This window comes from Canis aureus, chromosome 5 (assembly GCF_053574225.1).
Source record: "Canis aureus isolate CA01 chromosome 5, VMU_Caureus_v.1.0, whole genome shotgun sequence".
In the NCBI taxonomy this organism is placed as follows: Eukaryota; Metazoa; Chordata; class Mammalia; order Carnivora; family Canidae; genus Canis; species Canis aureus.
In genome coordinates this window covers 38,006,000-38,029,928 of record NC_135615.1, presented here as the reverse complement: position 1 = coordinate 38,029,928, position 23,929 = coordinate 38,006,000, and the positions used below count along the sequence as shown (strand labels likewise).

The 23,929-nt window shown below is 44.0% G+C and overlaps 1 long non-coding RNA gene across 3 annotated transcripts in view; it reads right to left on the bottom strand.

Annotated features, from left to right (window-relative positions):
* Positions 1 to 23,929, bottom strand: part of LOC144314030 (uncharacterized) — a 98,253-nt gene that overhangs the window by 34,274 nt on the left and 40,050 nt on the right. For 2 of the 3 annotated variants that reach the window (XR_013379674.1, XR_013379675.1), the window contains exon 3: positions 7,627 to 7,721. This is a non-coding gene — a long non-coding RNA (uncharacterized LOC144314030). Of the gene's footprint in view, positions 1 to 7,626; positions 7,722 to 8,463; positions 8,558 to 23,929 lie in introns of those variants that run through there. The other variant, XR_013379676.1, reaches the window with a different exon arrangement.

Below are 23,929 nucleotides of genomic sequence, written 5' to 3'. Positions count from 1 at the left end.
GACTCGATCCTGGGTCTCTAGGATCACACCCTGGGCTGCAGGCAGCGCTAAACCGCTGTGCCACCGGGGCTGCCCAGATATAGCATTTTATATATTACTTCAACAAATGTTTGATTTTTTTTTTTTTTTTACGATTTTATTTATTTATTTGACAGAGAGAGCACAAGCAGGAGGATTGGCAGGCAGAGGAAGAAGGAGAAGCAGACTCCCCACTGAACAGGGAGCCTGACTCAGGGCTCGATCCCAGGACTCTGGGATCATGACCCAAGTCAAAAGCAGATACTTAACTGAGCCACCCAGGTGCCCCTCAACAAAGTTTAAGTTTCTTCTGTGTGCCTAGGAACATGGGTTACATCAGTAAGCGAGATAAAGTCTTTACTCCCATGGTGCTTTCATTTTAAAGAAAAGAGACAAAATAAATGTATATCAGGAGGTGAGAAATGATATGAGGCAAAACAGAACAACACAAAAGATGGAGGGGGTGGTACTGTTGTAAAGAAGTGGTCAGGGAAAGCCTCTGAGGGATCCAGAGAGAACAAGGACCATAAGCCTTGAAGTTACTTACACAAAGAACATTCCAGGCAGAAGGAACCATCACAGCAGAGGCCTGGGGCTAACCCAGCTTGGAGTGTTGAGGAGCAGCAAGCTGACCAGAGGCTACAGTGAGCACAGCAAGGGTGGGAAATGAAATGGAAGGGGAGGTAGAGCCTCACAAACCAAGATAAGGCCTTTGGGTTTCACCCAAATGAGATGGGAAATTACGGAGTCTAGAGGCCTTGCACCATTTGCCTCCTCCACACAGACTTTCAGGTGGTTAGAATCTCAGGAAATGGTTACACAGCCTCTAAGTAACATCGACAACACATCCAGTCTCCACCCCACCCCACCACCACTTGGCGCTTCACAGAGAAGACCTCCTGGGACCTGCGACACCATCACTATTATCCTCAGCCTCCCAGCAGGACCAGCCACATAATTTTCACGTAAGGTCACCCAATAAAATATAGTGGAATCTGAATGTCAGATGCACAATGAATAATTTTTTTCTTTTTTTTTTTTTATAAATTTATTTTTTATTGGTGTTCAATTTGCCAACATATAGAATAACACCCAGTGCTCATCCCATCAAGTGCCCCCCTCAGTGCCCATCACCCAGTCACCCCCACCCCCCGCCCACCTCCCTTTCCACCACCCCTATTTCGTTTCCCAGAGTTAAGAGTCTCTCATGTTCTGTCTCCCTTTCTGATATTTCCCACTCATTTTTTTCTCCTTTCCCTTTTATTCCCTTTCACTATTTTTTATATTCCCCAAATGAATGAGACCATATCATGTTTGTCCTTCTCCAATTGACTTACTTCACTCAGCAAAATACCCTCCAGTTCCATCCATGTTGAAGCAAATGGTGGGTATTTGTCGTTTCTAATGGCTGAGGAATATTCCATTGTATACATTGACCACAGCTTCTTTATCCATTCATCTTTCGATGGACACCGAGGCTCCTTCCACAGTTTGGCTATTGTGGACATTGCTGCTAGAAACATCGGGGTGCAGGTGTCCCGGCGTTTCATTGCATCTGTATCTTTGGGGTAAATCCCCAGCAGTGCAATTGCTGGGTCGTAGGGCAGATCTATTTTTAACTCTTTGAGGAACCTCCACACAGTTTTTCAGAGTGAACTGGTGCAGCCACAATGAATAATTTTTAATGTAAGCATGACCCTAATATTATTACATGGGATATATTTATACAAAAAAATGAAAATGAGGGGCTCTTTATTCAATAATTAAGAACTTCAAGATAGTGGCAGCAGAGCATTAAAGCATGAAATCCTTCCAAGTACAAGGACATGTGTGGCTATGCTGGTTGCACACAATAGAGGAGCTCCCCTTCTTGCTGGTCAGTTCTCTTGTCTTTATGGCAGAAAATTCAGAGCTCAGCCTTCCTAAACATCTGACCTACCGCCTCCTCTTTCCGCTGCCTTACAGAGCAAACCATCCAAATGGAAATTCAAATTCTTGTTCCCACACACTCTCCCACATGGGCATCCTCCTTGCCTCTTCCCCACTTGTTCCAATGGGCAGAGTACCTATCCCATCTGAGCCCTGAATCCCAACCCCTCCTGCCCCCGCAGGTGCTTGCACTATTCATTACCCACCTCCTCTCTGTCTCTGCAGCTTCTGGTCTACCAGAAGGCTACTTCTCACCAGCAGTCAAGATGCCCAAGTCTTCCCCGTTGTGGGTTTTTTTTTTTTTTTTTTTTTAACCTTCCTTGGATCCTCCCATCACTCTGTAGTTACCACTACCCTTCCATCCACATCCCCTCTAATCTCCCACATCCCAGTGTCCTGTCAACTTCCTGCTTATCAAGCTGTGGCCTGACACACCCCTCACCACAGTTGTCAATTTCCTCAGTACTCAGGTCTTACCTTATCCTCCTTAAAGCTTCTTTCCTTGGTTTTAATAATACCAAGTTCTCCTGAACTCTTCTATTAGAGGCAACAACTACTCAGTTTCCCCTGTAGACCTGCTTTCCTTATATCCTGGGATTCTGAGGCTTGTCCTAGACTCCCTTTGCACATGTTATACATTCACCCACAGTGGAATCCAAAGGTTATATATGAAGAAGCCCACATCTCTCTAGTATAGCCTTCTATCCTGAGTTGCAGACTCTAAGGTCTACAGGACAGCTCTACTCTATGTCCCCGAACTTAACATGTCCAACATCAGACTTTTAAAAAGGTGGGGGTACTCATTCTCCTCCACACTCTCCCCCAGCACCACCTCCTGTTTTCTGTATCTGAATGGCAGGTCCACCAACCCAGTTCCAAGCCATAAATTCAGGTGTCATCCTTGATTCTTCCTTCTTTTCCACCTTTATATCACCAGACCTTATCAATTCTACTTTCTAAGTATCTTTTGATCGCACACATTACCTCCTCCCTCCCCTGTTTCAGTCACTACTAAGTCTGCCCTACTAGAATCTTTCAACAACCTCCTGGCCCATGTCTGATCCTAATCTTGCCACCTCCTGCCTCCACCCAGCAGCCTTAGCTTTGTCCATTCTCTTGCCTCATCCCCCAGGGCTCCCCTTCACATAATATGCTCAAGGTTCTCATGATATCTTTTAATTCTCAGCTAGACCATACCATCTCTTTCTCCCTCTGGGCTTCCTGCACCTGCTATTTCCTCTGCCTGGAAGGCTCCTTCCAGCCCTCTTTCCTGCCTCACTCGCCAACAAGACTACCTCCTGCTCAAAAGCCACAGGAAGCAGTAAGGACGATGGTCAAGACATATTCCAAGTTAGGCTTCTTGAGTTCCAACCAGAGATCCACCTCTTTCCAGGTGTGACTTTAACCTTTCCAAACTTTGAAGTCCCTTTCAGAAAAATGAGAATAATTGAGGACACATCATTGGCTGAGTACCCAGCTCTCTCTCTTCTGCCTTACTAACAGAACCCCAATTTTGTCCAGAGGCCACATGCTCATTCCAGGGAACTTACCATGATTGGTTTAAGTAAGTTATAGAAACCCACCTTCCTTTTGCCAGTGATTAATCCAGGTCAATACAACTTAAAAAGAAGTCAGCTGAGGACTTCTGGAAACACAGCACTACTCTTAGAACCAGGCAAGAGAGCCCTGCGCCCTGTGCTTTAGAGGGTCTCATCTATCATAAAATCACATTTACAAGTTAAAGAAAACATGGGCATCTCTGTCCCTGAGGGTCACACAGAATTACTTATAACCTTCAACATCTGCTGGGATGACTAGCACCATTCAGATGCCACAGCAACACTTCCCCTCCCTTGCCCTACGTCCTCAAAAAAAAAAAAGAGGGAGTTACATCCCAAATGAGAGAGTTGTGTATTGTGCTTTGGCTACCATGAGAGACCAACACAGCTCTGAAAGTGAGGAGGACCTGGGTGGCAGGAGCCCTCATGGAAGAGAGAGGACAAATGAGCTTGTTGGGTCCTGCCTCTCAGCACAAAGGCAGTACTTCTTGCCAAAGGAAGGATAGGAACTCAAGAGTCCTGAATATCCATTTTCTTGCTTCTGTTCCTATTCATGGTTCCAGAGGTACTCACAAATCAGAGCTATATTAACACCATTTGCACATAGTGGTTGAAAAACACTTAGCAAAATTACATCCTATTGCTTGTATGTGTATCATACATGCAAATACTCTTCCCACATACCTATGAACAGAGCATGCACGAAGCCTAATACTAATTCTTTATTTTGCAAATGAAATGAAAACTGAGCACTGTAATCACAGATATTAAATTCTTAAAAAAAAACCTAATATTTAACTTTCAAACATCCATTCATCTTTTGATGGACACCGAAGCTCCTTCCACAGTTTGGCTATTGTGGACATTGCTGCTATAAACATTGGGGTGCAGGTGTCTCGGCTTTTCACTGCATCTGTATCTTTGGGGTAAATCCCCAGCAGTACAACTGCTGGGTCGTGGGGTAGCTCTATTTTTAACTCTTTGAGGAACCTCCACGCAGTTTTCCAGAGTGGCTGCACCAGTTCACATTCCCACCAACAGTGCAAGAGGGTTCCCCTTTCTCCACATCCTCTCCAACATTTGTATTTCCTGTCTTGTTAATTTTTACCATTCTCACTGGTGTGAGGTGGTATCTCATTTAACACTAATTATAAATTGTATTTTGCTTTTTACTTTTCATCAATAAATGTGAGCATTTTAGAAGAAAAATGGCTTGGTAAAAAAAGATAATTTGAACATTATCTCATTTGAATATAATTGCATAATTTTGCATACCAGTTAAATGCTCTTATGCTTGCATTTAAAACCAGCACTGTACAATATAAACAGTAAAATTCTAGGTAATAATTTAATATTGTTATTTCTTTTTTTAGAATGTTAAGTAGCAAATAAACTGCCATACTCAAAAGAAAGATTACAAAGAAAGTAAAAAGCTTTACATTTTAGTACCTTAAATGGCACTTTTTTCCAGCTTTTTTTTTTTTTAAGATTTTATTTATTCATTCATGAGCAACACACAGAGAGGGGGCAGTGGGGCAAGAGACACAGGCAGAGGGAGAAGCAGGCTCCATGCAGGGAGCCTGATGCGGGACTCAATCCCGGGACTCCAGGATCACACCCTGGGCTGAAGGCAGGCACTAAACTGCTGAGCCACCTGGCCTGCCAATTTTTCCTGCTTTTTAAACAAGGAATCCCACATTTTCATTTGCACTGGGCCCCATAAATTATATAGCCAACCCTGATGGTGGAGTAGAAAGAGAACAAGAATTTGAGTCCTTGGGACGCCTGGGTGGCTCAGTGGTTGAATGTCTGCCTTTGACTCAGGAGGTGATCCCGGGGTCCCGGAATCAAGTTCCGTATCAGGTTCCCTGCATGGAGCCTCCTTCTCCCTCTGCCCGTGTCTCTGCCTGTGTCTCTGCCTCTCTCGTGAATAAATAAATAAAATCTTAAAAAAAAAAAAAAAAGAATCTGAGTCTTCATGTCATTGGTGAGCCACTGCCAACCTGCAAACCACCAAAGCCTATATTCTTTGTTTCATCCACAATAAATGCCATTGTGACTACAACCACTGTTACAAAAGGTTTCTCTTATTGCAACCAAAAGCAACCCCTAACCAGTAAACTACTACCCAGTCCAGAGTTGTTATGAGGGTTAAATGAGCTAAGTCAAGTGACCAGGAAATAGGTCATTTTTGAGCACTTACTATTTTTTTTTTAAAGATTTTATTTATTTATTCATGAGACACAGAGAGGGGGGCGGGGGAGACATAGGCAGAGGGAGAAGCAGGATCCATGCAGGGAGCCAACGTGGGACTCCATCCTGGGACTCCAGGATCACGCCCTAGACGGAAGGCAGGCGCTAAACCACTGATCCACCCAGGGATCCCCATTTTTGAGCACTTAGTATGAGCCGGCACTACTCTAGTAGTGGAGCTCTGACAGCCGTGTTGGGCATATAGCAGATTTCCATACGATTCACCATCCCAACACAATACTTCTCAGAATAAAAGAGGGAACAAATAAAAATGATGCCAGGACTAAAGGACTGTACCACGTCAACTAATAAGAGTAAACACTCAACAAATGTTAGGTCTTCTTATTCATGGATTAACTTAAACATCACTTCTCCAGGAGGGCATTCTCAGTTCCCCAAGTCTGCCTGACGGACCTCCAGCCCCTCTTGTGTCCTCTAACAGAGCAATTCCCAGAGTGTAGCTCCAGAGCCTTTGACTAGGCCATCCATCACATGGGACTGTAGTTCCAACAAGGTGGAGACTCTGTCCCATCCTCTGCTGTATCCACAGGGTCTCCCAAATGGCAGGTGCTTGCTTAGTACTTGCTAACTGAAATTATTCAGTCTCCTGTGTATATGCTTGCCTAACCCTGGTGACTCCACCATGAATTATTTTTATTTTATTTTATTTTTATTGGAGTTCAATTTGCCAACATATAGAATAACACGGGGTGCGCATCCCATCAAGTGCCCCCCCCTTAGTGCCTGTCACCCAGTCACCCCCACCCCCCACCCCCCTCCCTCCACCGTGAATTAAATACTCTTAAATTTGCATTTGGGTTCTGGGAAAGCAAGACCTATAGTTTATGCACTGGTGTGCCCCCTGAAGTCCTAACTGCGGTGCCCAGTAGGCAATGCATGGTGCTCCAGCACCAGGTGCTGCTCTTCCAGCATCCTCTCCAATAGCCAGACTAACAGACAGGGAGGCAGAATCGACTGTTCCCATCGCACATCATCTACCACATTATCTAGTTCTAGAAGTTAAGAATGAAGAATCAAGATGGGAGATCCTATTCTAGGCATGTGGGCCATATTGCTCTCCTGTCAACTGATTTTTAAATTAGGTCTTTCTTGACCTTAGCAAGATGTATCTTAGAGGCAGGGAAGAGAGTCCAAAGCAATAGCTCTCCGTATCCACTAAGAACCTGAGCTTATAGCCATTAGCACCTCCCCCTTCCCCTTCCCGAATCAGCTTGCTGTGGCTGTTGACTCAGTAAACCGACTCTCCAGAACATCCTTCAGAAACGGCATGCCAGAGGCAGGCGGTGGACTAGACCTGGGCACTCACAATCCCACCCAAAGTAAGAGACAGCCCGACATAGGCTCCAGGGAATCAGAAAGGAAGGACAATAAAGGAAAACACAGAGGCCGTGTGCTCTTCCTCCTGCCCTTCCCTTTTCACATGCAACCACCCCCTGTTCCCTTCCGGGAACCGATAAAACAGCAGCAGGCAGTTTGGCTGGCCCACCCTGGCTAATTCCTGCCATCAGACTCCACTGGCAGAGCCCCCTTCAGGGTTCAGGGGAAGGAGAACTGTGCCTTGGACACTCTTAGCAAAAAGGACCGGCTGTGGTTTGGAGACTAACACACACCACGCATCCAGCTGCCCACAACCATGCCAAGGACCCCACCCCATCAGAGACCCTGCTGCAGCCAGTCACGTGCACCAAGGCCCATGATACCACCACTCTCACCGTCTTCTCTAATGCAATCACTCCAACAGAAGGGGGGCTACAAATCGTTCAAAAACCTGAGCTGCCCCCAAAAAGCACTACCAATTTTGTTTTTCCCACATCGTGTACCCACAATTTCAGAAACATGCCCTTACCTTTCACTACTCAGAAAGCCTCTTTCTCCACCTGGTAAGGGATCCTTTATCTTGCCTTCTCCTTAATGCAGAAGTCACTGGGACAGCGATTAAACCTAAAATGAAATTTTGAGTTCATTATCTATATTTAGACTTTGAAGAAGCCTCTGTGATAAAAAGTAGATTTTTTTTCTGGAACCTTGTGGATTTTTCTCCCTGACCCCTGACATCTTACTTTCCTACTCTCTCTTTAAAAAAAAAAAAAAAAAAAAAAAAGACAGTAAGAAAGAAAGAAAAGAAAAAGGAAAAAAAATTAACTTCACTACGAAAAAAATAAATGAACCATTTCTGGTTGTGGGAGGGGGTAGGGGGATATAAGCAAATACAGTGAGGTCCCCGTGGCCCCCATCTGTTCCAAATCTTCTCCTTACAGGATGTAATGTCTGAAAAGGAAGAAAAATATTCCTTCCTCTTCCAACATTCAGCAGGATCTTGCATGCAAAGAGAAGAATGTCTGGTTACTCTGTGGGTTTTCATCTGCTTTTTAACTCACATGTTGCCGAATTACACTGGGCCCTCAATCCCATTTCCCCCACTTCTAAAAGAAAATCAGCGGGATGGCTGGGAGGCGGTAGGGTTCACCACTAGCAAGGAACATCCTGGTTCTGGCAAAGCGCCCTCCCCTCCACCAGCCCCTTTGGCACAAAGGATTAGTTCTAAGTCTGGCCAATGACTTCTGCATATTTCTTAGCTGAAGACTTGCCAGAGGGATGCCTGGGCCCCCAGAGGAAGTGGGGCCGGCCCCAAGGGTAAGAGAGGTGGGCTCAGAATCCTGAACTTCTTGTTCTGCGTGCTCACCCCCTGCTTCCAGGCACTTTGCACGTGGATGTCCACACACAGCCAACTCCTGGACATCTGAACAGGAAGGATGTTCCCCAGTAGCTCCAACAGCCGTCACTGATGCCTTTCCAGGACCAGGAGGGTGATATTTATAGGAACGGCAGCCAACCAAACTAGGCCAGCTCTAACTTTGTTTCAACCAACCCTCCTTTCGTCTTCTGCAGTTCTCGGTCAAGTTAAATGGGGAGGCATTCCTCCCTTTATTGCCTGATTTTTACTCAGGGAAGGAGTCTCTCATTAAAATGACTGAGAAGCCCTGATTGAATAGATGTGAAAGACAGGCATGGTCTGCCCCTTTCCTTCAGCTCTCAGTCTTCCTCACCTCTGCCCCCCAACCATCTCCACCTCCACCTTCTTGGCCTCCCCAGGCACTCTCCTTGGCACATGATCCTTTTTTATGCCAGGGCAACACACGACCCCTTGCAGCCCTCTAGGTGGGCAAAACTCCCTCTTACCTCGGGCGCAGACTATCCCTCTCTCCATTCCCTCACCCCTTCTTACCACATCCTACAAGAACCTTGCAGGGTCTATACACACACCCCTCCCTCCCCAACACCCCCTCACATACACACACACCCCTTCTGATCTTTCCTACCACTTTTCCCCTATAGACTTCTTCTTCCTCATGGTTGCTCAAACACACCAAACCACCTGTCAGGGCCTTCCCACTTGCTGTTTCCTCAACCTGGGACACCTCCTGGAGTTGTCTGAAGGTCTGGCTCCCTGACACCATCTAGATTTCTGCTGGGAAATTACCTTCCTCAAGAGGCCTTGCTAACAGCCTCTAATAAAAAGCAGCCCCCATCTCATTCTAGCTGCTCTCTCCCACACGTTTTATTTTAATTTACAGCACCTTTCAACACCACCGAATACTCTCCTTGACCAAACCTGTGTGAGACGCCTCTGAACCCTTCTCAACTAGGCCTCCACTTGGCCTGTCCTTAACAAAGAGTCCTAAGTCAGCCCCTACTCTTGTGTTATCTGATCAAACTCCTCTACCCCACCTGTGATGTTTAACTGCTTGGCCTGCCTTCTGCAAGAATCCTGATGATTGGGGCAGCTGGGTGCCTGAGTGGTTGAGCTCAGGTTGTGATCCTGGGGTCCTGGGATTGAGTCTGTATCAGGCTCTTTGCAGGGAGCCTGCTTCTCCCTCTGCCCTTGTCTCTGCTTCCCTCTGTCTCTCATAAATAAATAAAATCATTAAAAAAAAAAAAGAATCCTGATGATTTAACAAGAATTCCCACACCCTTGATGTCTCTTCCATCCCCAGACCCCCTTTACTTTGTTTGTTACAGATGTCGAGCTGTCTGCTATAGTGAGTTGAACTCACTCTTTTTCCCACTAAAAAAGTCCTGAATCAAATCTTCCTAAGCATTTTAACCTGTGTCACAGTAATTCTTCTTCAATGCCACCTAACACATTATCTTTTCATTCATCTGTCTCTCCCCATTGGACTGGCAGGGTCTGTATGTGTCCTGCTCTCCACTAGCCTCCTAGCCTCTAGAGCAGTATCTGACATCCAGCAGATGCTCAACAAATATTTGTTGGATGAACAAATCTAGTTCCTTGCACTTGTCTTTTGCAAGAGACACTTGTCCATTTATCTGCCACCTCCTCTGGGAAGTCATTCTGGAATCTTCCAAGGCTTGATCCTGTACTGAATTCACCAAGGATTTATTCTCTGGTTTAATATGTATATTAACATATACATTAATATGTATATTTAATTTGCTTGACCATCTGCCCTCCTTCCCTTCCACATCACCCCACTTCCAGTGTTTGCTCCATATATACAGCCAGACACATAGCTCTGTGTGTGTGTGTGTGTGTGTGTGTGTGTGTGTGTCCTCCTCCCAGCACATTTACACTGCTTAACCCCTAGTGAGTTCAAGACCCAGGTTGGGCAGAGAGCTTACTAAATAATTAAAAGGGGAGGAAGAATAGTAGTAAGGAGCTGAGAGCCAGGTCTCTGCTCTCCAAAACCAAGCCCAGCTTGGCCCCCATCTTCCTGGCTTTCTCCATCCACAGGAGGCAAGATGCAATATTGCTGGCTGCCCTGCAAGAGGGAGGTTAGTCTACCACACTTACAAGGCCAGGAGAGGTCAGAGCAGTGGCCTTAAGCCCACGGCTCAAAGTGGTGCTCCTGAAGGGCATGAGAGTTCATTAGGCCCAGAAAGCCACAGGTGGCCAGAGCCCTGAGGTTGGTAAATTCCAGCCTGCTTGGAATCTCCGAGGTGAGAGAGGGATGAGGAGGGGGCGGGGTGGTAGCATGGGGGGTGGAACGGGGGGGGGGGGGGGGGGGGGGCGGGGGGGGCAGCGGCAGGCAGGCGGGGAGTTGATTGTAGAAACCGCCCAAGTAGGTTTCCACATAAAGGAAAAGCAAACAGAGGAAAGCTCTTCCTCAACCCTGTGAGCCTCTCAGAGGAGGGCAAATCTTCAAGTATTTGTTGAAAACCTAATCGGATTAAAAATGCTTTGAAAGGGCTGGAAGAGGAAGTACAGTCTCTGACCCCCTCCACTAGCCTGCAGCCTAAGCACTGTCACTTTCCCTTCCCAAGGCCTCTGTGTCAGGGGTACAGTGCAGAGAAAGACCCAGGCCTAGGAAGCCGCCGGGGGCAGAAGGGGGAACCGACAGCTGTCCTCTGAGGGCTACCAACTCCTTCCTGCCAAGAAAGAGAGCTTCTGGAGAGCAGATCAACCAGCCAGGATTGGAAAAAGGGTGAGCACTATACACAACCTTCACTTCACTTACCGGAGTCTGGGAAGATACTAAAGCTTCTGGGCCCCTGCTTCCTGGGAGGCACTTAATTATCAGCCACCCTACCCCAGGTAGGTGTGTCTCCTTTCTCACAGCCAATTCATCCCAAGAAGTTCCAAGTGAAGTGAGTGTCTAAGTGGGTTTGTCAAACATTAACTAAAGGAAAAGACAATACTTCTCAAATACTCCAGATTTTGGTTCTCTTTCTGTTGGACAACTTTACCATCATGCTAGGATGACCAAGCATCCCAGGATGGGCAGTTCATCACTACAGCTTTCCCAACCTCCAACCCTATCTGGCATGTCAACAAATACACTGCATAATAAAAGCCAGGTCCAGGTGCCTGGGTGGCTTACTCGTTTAAGTGTCTGCCTTCAGCTCAGGTCATGATCTCAGGATCCAGGAATCAAGCCCCTCATTGGGCTCCTTGGTCAGTGAGGAGTCTGTTTTTCCCTCTACCCTTCCCCATGCTCATGCACACTCTCTCTCTCACTCTCAAATAAATAAAATATTTTATAAATAAATAAATAAATAAATAAATAAATAAATAAATAAATAATCTGGGTCCTTTAGCCCAAATCTCTTCTGTTGCCCTGAAAATAGAAGTGAAGGCTGACTCTACAGGAACCAATTTGGCAGCATAGGTCATTGATACAAGTACAGGCCCTTTGACTTTACAGTCTCCCTTCTAAGACTTTTCCCCAAGGAAATGGTTTTTAACTGGTAGAAGGAGGATAACGCTTTACATCAAAAGTGTTCATACATAGGGTTATATGAAACAAGGAATCTGGAATAATTCCTATGACTAACAATAAAGAAATGGTTGACTAAACTATGGTGTATCTGTTATATCCACTCAATTGGATATTATGGAGCCACTAAAATGTATGTTAATGAGTTGAAAACAGCATGGAAAATGCTTGGGCTACCATGTTAAGCATAACAAGCAGGAAATAAAATTATAAGGACAGTGTGATCACAACTATGTAAAAACAAAATACTACTTGCAGGGAAAGGACCAAAAGGAAATGAATGCCATGAAGGAGAACTTGCACTTACTAAGTAAGCATTCTGCTAACAAACGGCTTTACATTTCTATCTCACCTAACCATCATGACAAGTGAGGCACTATTTTGATCCTCCCTTTAACAATGAGAAACTCCAAGCTCCAAGAAAATAATTAAGCTGCCCAAGAGTTGCCCACACCTAACAGGGAGGAAAAAGGGATCTGAGCTCAGATCTGCTTGATTCGGAGCCTGAGCCCTCATTCTCCACACTATTTCATACCCAGGGGCACACAGTAAGCTTGATTTGCCAGCTGGTAAGCTGCTGGCAACTGTTTCCCTCGATTTTCCATATTATTTTCCAAATTGTCTATCTTAACCATGATGACACTGTTTAAACATTTTTTTTTCCATTTCAAAGGTAATCCAGGCTTATAAGACTTGGTATGTTGTATTACTTTTTTAACGTAGGAAACGATAAACTTAGAATCAAACAACATTTAACAACAAGTCTTGCTTCATCTTAAATTCTCCACAGTTTGGCTCTCGGCTGTCCTTCTGGCCACATTTCCCACACACCTTTTTCATAGTTGTTAAGTCACTAAGCTATTAGGGGACCTGGTCAGATCTACAGTTTGGAAAGAACCACTCTGAGGTGGAAAAAGAGAGGCAGGTGGAAGTGGTAGGGGCATCTCTATGGAGATGACCTGGGACATGGCCAGTGCATAACACACATGTGGAAAGGACATGCCCACAGTGTCCAAGAGAGACAAAGCGTGCATGGAAAAGCTTCAGCGATAAACAAAAGAAATAGCAGGAAGTCCAGGAGCCAGGATCTGATGGGAACCCACCTCCCTACCCCATCCACCTCTGGCCTGCTTGCTACTCTCACTGTTTTAGGACCTCCCGGCTGCTGCTCCAACAAAGCCAGGAGACAGGAAGGCCTTGAACCACCACTCCCTGGGACATCCAGGATATAAGTGGCAAGGACTAATAGGACCACCACCATCCAGATGGCCATTCTGGACCTGGCCTCCCTTGGGATGCTTTTTTTCTAGTTGGAGGGAGAAAGAAGGCTTTTGAGAAGACAAATTACAAGACAGCTTGGCTACAGCAGAGCAGTAGCAACACAAAGTGTGAAAAGTTGCAACAAAGATGCTCATATTTCACTCACTTTTCCCAATCTTTAGCACATTGGAGAGCTTTCCAAGTAAGGAAGCCATAATATTGCTGGAGAAAATAAAATGAAAAGGAAGAAACTTTCAACAGTGTTTCTCAGCCCTTGGGGGGTATGAGAACCGCCTGGGGGAGAGGCTGTTTAAATACTGATTTTTCAGGCTCACCCACAAACATTCTGATTTCATAGATCCCGCTCAAGCCCAAGAGTCTGTCTTTTATTGAGCATTTTCTCCAAGTTGCTATGGGATCCTACCTGCTAAGAAACCCTGACATACAGCATCATGCAGATGTAAGGACTGACATTTGGGGAACATTTCTAATTACTTCAGCTTAAAAAAAAAAAAAAATATATATATATATATATATATATATATATATATATATGGCAAAGACTATACAGGTAATTTTTTGTATTATTTTTGCAACTTTTTTATAACATAAATTATCTTCAGAATAAAAAATTTAAAATATACGTATTACAAAAGGAGTCTGTGCTTATAATGAAATATTTTTAGGGATGCCTGGGTGACTCAGCGGTTGAGCGCCTGCCTTCGGCCCAGGGCGTGATCCCAAAGACCCTGGATTGAGTCCCACATCCAGCTCCCCACAGGGAGCCTGCTTCTACCTCTGCCTATGTCTCTGCTTCTCTCTCTCTCTGTCTCTCAGGAATAAATAAATTAAATCTTTTTTTTTTTTAAAGAAATATTCTTAATAATCCCACATTAGGTAAAGTAGAAAACACATCTGGGGCACCGTCTGACTCTTGGTTTCTGCCCATGTCATGATTTCAGGGTTGTGAGATCGAACCTGTGTCAGGCTCTGTGCTGAATGGAGTCTGCTTGGATTCCTTCTCTCCCTCTCCATCTAACCCTCTCCCTTACTCACATCCATACTCTTCCTCTTTCTAAAATAAATAAATAAATCTTAAAAAAACTAAAGAAAGAAAAGAGAACAGACATCCCCCTTCACTGTCCCTCCAGCTCCACCACTGGCCTCATGCTACTTCTCCAGACTAACCAGTGTGAAGGGCCTGGTACATACTAGCAAACAAGTCCAACTTTTTGTCTGTGTGTTTTCGTTTTTTAACAATAACTTATGCCTAACAAGAAGTGAAGAAAATGACCCTCAAAATTATTGATCAAACTGCAAATTAATACAGCCTTTTTTTTTTTTAATTCATAAGAGAAAGAGAGAGAGAGAGAGAGAGAGAGAGGCAGAGACACAGGCAGAGGGAGAAGCAGGCTCCATGCAGGGAGCCCGATGTGGGACTCAATTCCAGAACTCCAGGATCACACCCTGGGCCAAAGGCAGGTGCTCAACTGCTAAGCCACCCAGGGATCCCAATATAGCCTTTTTGAAAAGCAATTTAGCAGTGATTATCAAAAATCATAAAAGCATCTGTATTCTAAGACCTATCAATTCCATGTGTAGGAACCCCTCCCAAGAATAGCCCTCTTGTGGAATAGTATCTATGCATCTTTTTTTTTTCTTTTTAAGATTTTATTTATTGATTTGAGAGAGAGAAAGAGAGCATGAGCATAAATGAGGGGAAGGGCAGAGGTGGAAGACAGGGAGAGAGAATCCCAAGTAGACTCCTGGATGAGCGTGGAGTCCAAAGTAGGGCTGGATTTCACCATACTTAACCAACTGAACCATCCAGGTATTCCCCTTTCTTTTTCAACTGTGGTAAGAATACTTAACATCAGATCTATCCTCTTAACAATTTTTTAAGTGTATAATACATTACTGATGACTTATAGGTATAGGTACACTGTTGTATAGCAGATCTCTAGAACTTACTCATCTTGTTTAAGACTTTATGCCCACTGACTAGTAATTCCCATTTCTCCTTCCCTCCACCCCTAATATCACCACTCCACTCTGATTCTATGAAGACTACTCTACATACCTCATAAGTGGAAACATGCACTATTTGTCTTTCTGTGATCAGCTTATTTCACTTAGCATGATGTCCTTAAGGTTCATCCATGTTGTCACATATTGAAGAATGTCCTTCATTTTTAAGGCTCAATAGTATTCCATTACATGTATATGCCAGTTTCTTTATCCATTCATCTGCTGATGGACACTTAGGTTGTTTTCACATCTTGGCTGTTGTGAATAGTGCTACAATGAACACAGGAGTGTTCTCTTTGATATCCTGATTTTAATATTTTTGTGTAAATACCCAGAAGTGGGATTACTAGATCATAGGGTATTTCTATTTTTTTTTTTTTGAAGAAAATACTGTTTTCCAAAGCAGCTGCACCATTTTGCATTCCTACCAACAGTGTGCAAGGGTTCGAATTTCTCCGTATCTTTGCCAACACTTTTTTTAATAGCCATCTTGACAGGTGTGAGGTGATATCTCATTGCAGTTTGATTTGCATTTCCCTGATAATTAGTGACATAGATCATTTTTTCATATACCTGTCAGCCTCTTTGTCCTCTTTAGAGAAATGTCCTCTTAAGCCCTAGCCCACTTTAATCGGTTAAATTGGGATTTTTACTACTGAGTTTTAAGAAGTATGCAATTATTTAAAATGACACTATGAAGCAACAAGGAAGATAGTTCTGATGATGTTAGTGAAAAAGGAAAACGGTATAAACATTTCACATCTCCTCAAATTACCAACTTTGTATTTTTCTAGTTTAGTTTTTTTTAAATAGATAAAACTAAGGAAATAAAGCTCAATTATTAACAGTATGTTACGGAGATGTTATTTAAGTGAAACATCTCTCTCTCTCTCTCTTTTTTGACCTTGCAGGTTTTTAAAAATATTTATTTAAAAGAGAGAGAAAGAGAAAGTGGATGTGCACCAGAAAGGTGGGGGGGGTGGCCAGAGGGCAATGAAGATTAGCAGACTCCCTGCTGAGAGTGGAGCTCTAAGTGGGGCATGATCCCAGGACCCGAGATCCCAACCTGAGCCAAAATCAAACGTTGGAAGCTTAACCAACTGAGCCTCCCAGGCACCCCTTCAGTGAAACTTTTCTATCATTTCTCTGTTGAGTGCTCAGCACTTGGATTTTGGGGAAGAACGGACAGACCTGGGTGAGAAATCAATCTCCCACTTCCCACACGTACAATTATTGTTTTAAAGTAGGCTCCATGCTCAGTGTGGAGCGCAACCCAGGGTTTGAGTTCACAACACTGAGATCAAGACCTGAGCTGAGATGAAGTCAGACATTTAACCAATTGAGCCACCCAAGTGCCCCTCCACATGTACAAATTTGAGGACTTCATGTAACCTCCCTGAACCTCAGTTCCTTATGGGGATAATAGGAGATAAAAATTATCACCTAAACCTAATTCAACAATTAAAATAAAATGCGGGACGGCCCTGGTGGCGCAGCGGTTTAGCGCCGCCTGCAGCCTGGGGTGTGATCCTGGAGACCCGGGATCGAGTCCCACATCGGGCTCCCTGCATGGAGCCTGCTTCTCCCTCTGCCTGTGTCTCTGCCTCTCTCTGTCGCTCATGAATAAATAAATGAAATCTATTAATTAATTAATTAATTAAAACGCGTTAACACTGGGTACATTCCAACCTGACACGATAATTAGAGCTGTTTTGGTTATTTTTCTCTATTCTCTGTGATGGGTCACATTTCACAAATCAATAGTTAAACAATGAGACTTTAAAATGGGGTCAAAATTTTGAGAGCTCTCATGTTTGTCATCAGACCCTCTCCTAAGTCCCTGCTTTACCTCTATAAAAGACATTGTATGAAGTGCATTACAGTGACATGGCACTATGCCCAGTTAATTGAAATAATGAAATGGGAATAAGATTTGCAAATTGCAAAGTATAGAAAAGTGTAATACATCATGAGTGCATTTGGATGGGATGACCCCAAAGGGACAATGATGGAACAAAAGCCCAAATACCTCGAGTATTTATATGAGGTATAATAATGCATTACATGAACACATTAAATCCAGGGGGCAGGAAAGCAAAGATGGAATGCAGAGGGGCTATATGTCAAAAACAATCACCAGAGTCTTCCACTGTCTGGGCAAAGGTTTCCAGGAGAAGGCAAAATTTTGAAGGGTAATGAGAATAAAGATAATTATCTCAGGATGCCTTTCAGCCAATCAGAAGAACAATTCCTTAGACTACCTTCACCTAATTTATCACTAGTCCTATTAGGCTTGGCTCTGCATTTTTTTATTTTGAAGTTAATCACAAGGGTTACTCTGAGCCCACGATTATGGAAAATCTCTTTTTTCTAAGGACTATTTAGAAATAGAAAAACTGGGCAGCCCGGGTAGCTCAGCAGTTTAGTGCCGCCTTCAGCCCAGGGTGTGATCCTGGAGACCTGGGATCGAGTCCCACGTCTCCCTCTGCCTGTGTCTCTGCCTCTCTCTCCCTCTGTGTCTCTCATGAATAAATTAATAAAATTTTTTTTTAAATAGAAAAACATAAAGTATGATTATTTTATTATTATTACCTTGATAGCGTGGTCAAGATTACAGTTCCTAAAGCATTTATTCCAGAAAATACAAAACCATATCTAGTTAATAGTAAAAAAAACTTTTAAATGTTTTTTTTTTTTTTTTTTTTTAAAGATTTTAAATCTTTAAATCTCCATGCAGGGAGCCTGACACAGGACTCGATCCTGGGTCTCCAGGATCACGCCCTGGGCCAAAGGCAGGAGCTAAACCGCTGAGCCACCCAGGGATCCCCTAATTTTTAAATCTTCTAAAAAATCCTCTTTCCACATGCCATCTCCTATCTGTCCTTGCAGGGAACTGCTCCTGGGTATGCATCCTTCCACACCAGAATTTTACATATACATGTGACAGATTCACATATGCACGCATGTGTGTGCACACACAAATTATTTTTATACAAGTAAGATCACACTCTCTACTACTTGAATTTTTCACTTGAGAATAACTCAATGGCATCTTTCTTTATCTAGACTTACAGGCATTTGTGTGGTGGTTCTAGACCTTGGAGCCATCCAGCTCCCTCACTTACTAGTTATTGATCTTAGGCAAATTATTTAATATCTTTTTCCCCATTCAAAAAAATATTCTAATAGTAACCAAAGGACTACTGTGAAGAATGAATGAGTTGTATTGTAAATATGTAGATATAAAATACATAAAGCACTTAGTATAGTTTGTAGAGTAAGTACTATATGTGGGTTGTCTCATTGTAGTAGAGCTGTTTATCCACAGGCAGTACATTCCACGACACCCCATGGATGCTAGAAACCATGGATCATTCCAAGTCCTATATATACCATGTTTTTTCCTACATACATACCTATGATAAATTTTAACTTAAGAATCTGGCACAGGGATCCCTGGGTGGCGCAGCGGTTTGGCGCCTGCCTTTGGCCCAGGGCGCGATCCTGGAGACCCGGGATCGAGTCCCACGTCGGGCTCCCGGTGCATGGAGCCTGCTTCTCCCTCTGCCTATGTCTCTGCCTCTCTCTCTCTCTCTCTCTCTCTCTCTCTGTGACTATCATAAATAAATAAAAAATTAAAAAAAAAAAAAGAATCTGGCACAGCAGGAATCCCTGGGTGGCTCAGCGGTTTAGTGCCTGCCTTTGGCCCAGGGCGTGATCCTGGAATCCCAGGATCAAGTCCCGTGTCGGGCACCCTGCAGAAGCCTGCTTCTCCCTCTGCCTGTGTCTCCGCCTCTCTCTATCCCTTTCTCATGAATAAATAAATAAAATCTTTAAAAAAAAAAAAAAAAGAATCTGGAACAGTAACAGATTAACAATAGTAACCAATAATAAAATAGAACAATTATAACAATATACTGTAATAAAATTTAGGTGAATGTGTTCTCTTCCTTTCTGTCAAAATATTTTATTTACTGTACTCATCTTCCTTTCTTTGATGAAGTGAGATGATAAAATGCCTCCATGATGAGATGAGGTGAGGTGAACAATACAGGCACCATGGCATAGCGTTAGGCTACTTTGGACCTTCTGCAGATTCTTCAGGAGGGTCATCTGCTGTATCTAGAACTCTGAAAAGGAAAACTTTGAATGGTAGGGGTCGGGGGGATCTACTATATTTGCTTTGTTCTCTTCCTTAATGCTCAGTGTTCCATCATTTGGATGAACTATAATTTATTAAGCCTGTCCCCTGGTGAGAGACACATTGGTGATTTCCTAATTTTTGCATTTCTGAACATAGATCTTTGTATACATGGGTAAACACCACTCTAGGATAGTTTCCAAGGAATGGAATTGCTGCATCAAAGGTCATACTCATCTTTTATGAAAGATGTTGCCAAATTTCTCTCCAAGAGGCTGCACTAATTGACATCATGGCCAATTGTTTATATATGCCTGTCTCTAGGCATCTTCACAACAGTGGCAGCCTGGATCTTTGGCATCCTCATTTCTGCATTCGCCTTTCCTCAATGAAACCTCAATCAAATCCACAAACAATGCATTTGTTAAAGTCCCCAGGACACCTAATCCCTTTGTCTTTTCTAAAAAGAAATGAAGCGTTTTTGGCTCTGACAGGCCTTCAGTTGCCTGGACACAGTCCTGGGATGATTTTGAAAAACATAAATAAAACGCACTTGCTGTTCCCTAACACCCTCAGAGAAGCTCAAAGGGGCCCACGTGAGGCCCAGTGCTCTGCTCTCTATCACATGCAAAAAAAGATTTTCAATAGCAGCTGGTGTTTTCCTGGGTAGAGATCAGAGCCAGCTTTTGTATATAAATATTATCCAAGGGCTGGAGGGAGAATCGGGCTGGAAGCAGAGGCTGCAACATCCCAGTTGTCTTGTTAATGGGGGGAGGGGTGTATACAAGAGCAGTGAGCACCCTCATCCTTTGTCTGAGCTCCCTATAAAAAGGGGAAGCATCCCAGGCTGGGCCCATACCATCAGGGCAGCTTGTACTACAACAGAGTGGGGGGGGGGGGGGGGGGGGGGCGGCGGGGGGCGTGGGCAACACCTGGGTGGCTCAGTGGTTGAGCATCTGTCTTTGGCTCTGGTTGTGATCCTGGGGTCCTGGGATCAAGTCCCTGTATCAGGCTTCCTGTGAGGTGCCTGCTTCTCCCTCTGCCTGTGTCTCTGCCTCTCTGTGTTTCTCATGAATAAATAAATAAAATCTTTTAAAAATAAAATAAAATTAAATTAAATTAAATTAAATTAAAACAGAGGTGGGAACTGGTGCAGAGCTTGGCTGGAAATCCATAGCAGGCAGAGAAGTAGGACAAAGAGGTGCAATCCATCTATAGGGCCCAGACTGCAGTTCTGTCACTGGCTCTGCATGTCTGGCAGAGTGACCACCTGCAGCCACCTGGCTCCTTAGACCACAGCTCCAGTCACGTACTGACAAGATGACCACTGACTGATGAGGCCCCCTCTGGCCACATCTCCAATATTTTACGTCACAGGGCGACTTCTGGTTTTGCTCGACCTATCCGAACATAGGGGAGCTGTGCATAGATGGGCTCTGGCCCACGCAGGGCCTCCTGGAGTTCTAAGGCGGGAATGTCAACAATTCTAAGGGTTGCCCCTGCTAAGCTCTGCAAGCCCAAAGCCATTCATCTTCTAAACTTGTTTTTCAGGCTCACTATTTTATGGCTCAAAACCATTCACCTTTGTTCTTTCAACTGTCTGCTTGCTTCCCACCATTTCCAGAGACCCAGGTCAGGTCAGGGAGGAGGAGAAGGCAGGGGAGCCTCTACAACAGTGGATTCTGGATCAGAGCAAATTCCAGGGATGAGACCCAGAGACCCTGGCTCATGTCCATAACAGAAGGAACAACTCAGATGACTATCTCAGGCACTCGGAAGTGAGTTAAGCTTCCCTTTCCTATACAGCACATGTGGGAGGGTCAGGGGGAAGAAAGGAGGCCCACAGACCCAGGGTCTCCCTTGGGTCTAACCAGCGGCAGTGCACAGCACAGGAAAGCTCACTGTGCCTCAGTTTCTTTTTCTCTGAGAGCCTGGACCTAAACATCCAACATCCTGCTTTTCACATGACATCCACAAAATAGGTATTTGTTGAGTGTGGGCTGTGTGTTCTAGACACCATGGAGACAGCAATAAACAATCAGACCCATGCCTGCCCTCATGTTTATGTTCCCAAGAAGTAAATACTAGTAATAGTATCATGCTTACTACTGAGGAACCCAGGTTTATGAAGAGACAAGGTCACACCACTCCTAAATGGCTGCATGGCCCTCTCTAACCACAAATACAAACAACAGCTTAACCAGGTCACTGTGAAGCTCACAGAGCTCAAGCTTCAGAGTCCTTGCTCACAGCAGCCCCTTCCAAGGCCCCGGAAAGAAACATGTGCACATGGTCTTGGGTTTCTCTAAGCTCTGCCAAAGTCAAGTTTCCACCACAAGTGGAAAGAGCACTGTTTCTCCCCATTCCAGTTTCCCTTCTGTTATGCCTGCCCTCCTGCTGTGTGATGTTATAGTGGCCTGGCATTCAGGGAACACCTGAGCAGGAGTCAAACTGGTGAGATGCTGAGTTTCTTCTTTCTTTCTTTCTTTCTTTCTTTCTTTCTTTCTTTCTCTCTCTCTCTCTCTCTCTCTCTCTCTCTTTCTTTCTTTCTCTCTCTCTCTCTCTCTCTCTTTCTTTCTTTCTTTCTTTCTTTTCTTTTAGATTTTATGTATTTATGTATTTATTTACGTATTTATTTATTTATTTATTTATTTGAGAGAGAGCGAGAGCATGCAAGAGAGCATGAGTAGATAGGAGAGGGAGAAGCAGGCTCCCAGCTGAGCAGGGAGCCTGATGCAGGGCTCCATTCCAGGACCCTGAGATCATGACTGGAGCCAAAGGCAGACACCCAACCGACTGAACCACTCAGGTGTCCCAGGACACTGAGTTTCTAGCAGGATATATTTATGTGGTTCACAGTCATCCCCACATATGATGAATTACTGCAAACCCTCCAGAACTCCCAAGAATACTCCTATACCCACCTACCAGTTCCCTACACCACCTCAGTAGGTGAGACCACATGAACATGTCCTACATTGCCCAACATTGAAGTATGTGGTAGGGAGGAAAGAGAAAGGTTTAAAATGTACAGAGTCAGACACCAACCTGGGAGAAATGCTTCCAATTAGGAGACCTGTGTTTTTGTAAGTGGAGAATTCAGCTCCCATGGTCAAAGGGGAAATTCTCTTGTCAGAAATATACTTGATCATACAGTTATAATGCCCCCTACTTTCTTTTTTCTTTTCTTTTATTTTTTTAAGATTAATTCATTTATTTTCGAGGGAGAAAGAGAGTATGAGTGGGAGGTTGTAGAGGGAGAAGAGAGAATCTAAGGAGACTCCTCGCTGACCATGGAGCCTGACATAGGGCTCCATCTCACAACCCCAAGACCACAACTCAAGCTAAAACCAAGCATCAGACGCTCAACCAACTGCACTACCCAGGTGCCCCCACCTTTTTCATTTTTGATGGAATCAGACAGTATAGAATTTACCAAAATTCCTCTGTTTATGAGACACGAACATGTAGTAATGCTACAAACAATGTGTGGGTCTATGTGAATTCACCTATTTTCTGCATCTGAACCATTAATAATAAAAGACAAATTTTGGCAGCCATCTCTTACTTGTCATCATGGCCATCTTCAGACCTCTGGTGAAGCCCACGATTGTTAAAAAGAGGACCAAGAAGTTCATCCAGCACCAGTCAGATGTCAAAATGAAGCACAAGTGGTGGAAACCCAGAGGTACTAGCTGTAGGGTGCACAGAAGATTCAAGGGCCAGATCTTGATGCCCAACAGTGGTTATGTGAGCGATAAGAAAGCAAAGTGCATGTTGTCCAGTGGCTTCCAGAAGTTCCTAGTCCATGAGGCCAAGGAGCCTAAAGTGCTGCTCACAATGTCTCTCTCCTCCATGAGCTGCAAAGCCATTGTGGGAGGAACAGCCTAGGTGGCCATCAGATTCACCAATCCTAATGCCAGGCCGCACAGTGAAAAAAATGAATAGACAGCTGATACGCGTGTCATATGTGTGTTAATAAAACCATAAGATTATCAAAAAAAAGACAAATTTTGATCAACCATGCTAGAAAAAAGGATGAATTTTCTTTTATTCTCTCTACAGAAAACTATTTTAGAAAATTATCGTCGGGCAGCCCTGGTGGCGCAGCGGTTTAGTGCCGCCTGCAGCCCAGGGCATGATCCTGGAGACCCTGGATCGAATCCCACATCAGGCTCTCTGTATGATGCCTGCTTCTCCCTCTGCCTGTGTCTCTGCCTCTCTCTCTCTATGAATAAATAAATAAAATCTTAAAAAAAAAAGAAAGAAAATTATTGTCATATGAAGAAATGATCAAAGAATATGAAGCTAGAAAATGTAGGGATAAAAAGGATAATAGAGGTGTGTCAGGCGGTTGATTAAGAAAAATGTTATTCTTTGGAATTTTTATAGTGTTTGAGGTATTTGTTAGTTTTTAAAATATGTAAAGTATTAGAGCTCTTTATTTTTTCTACTTTTAAAAATTGTAAGCATAGCTGACATAC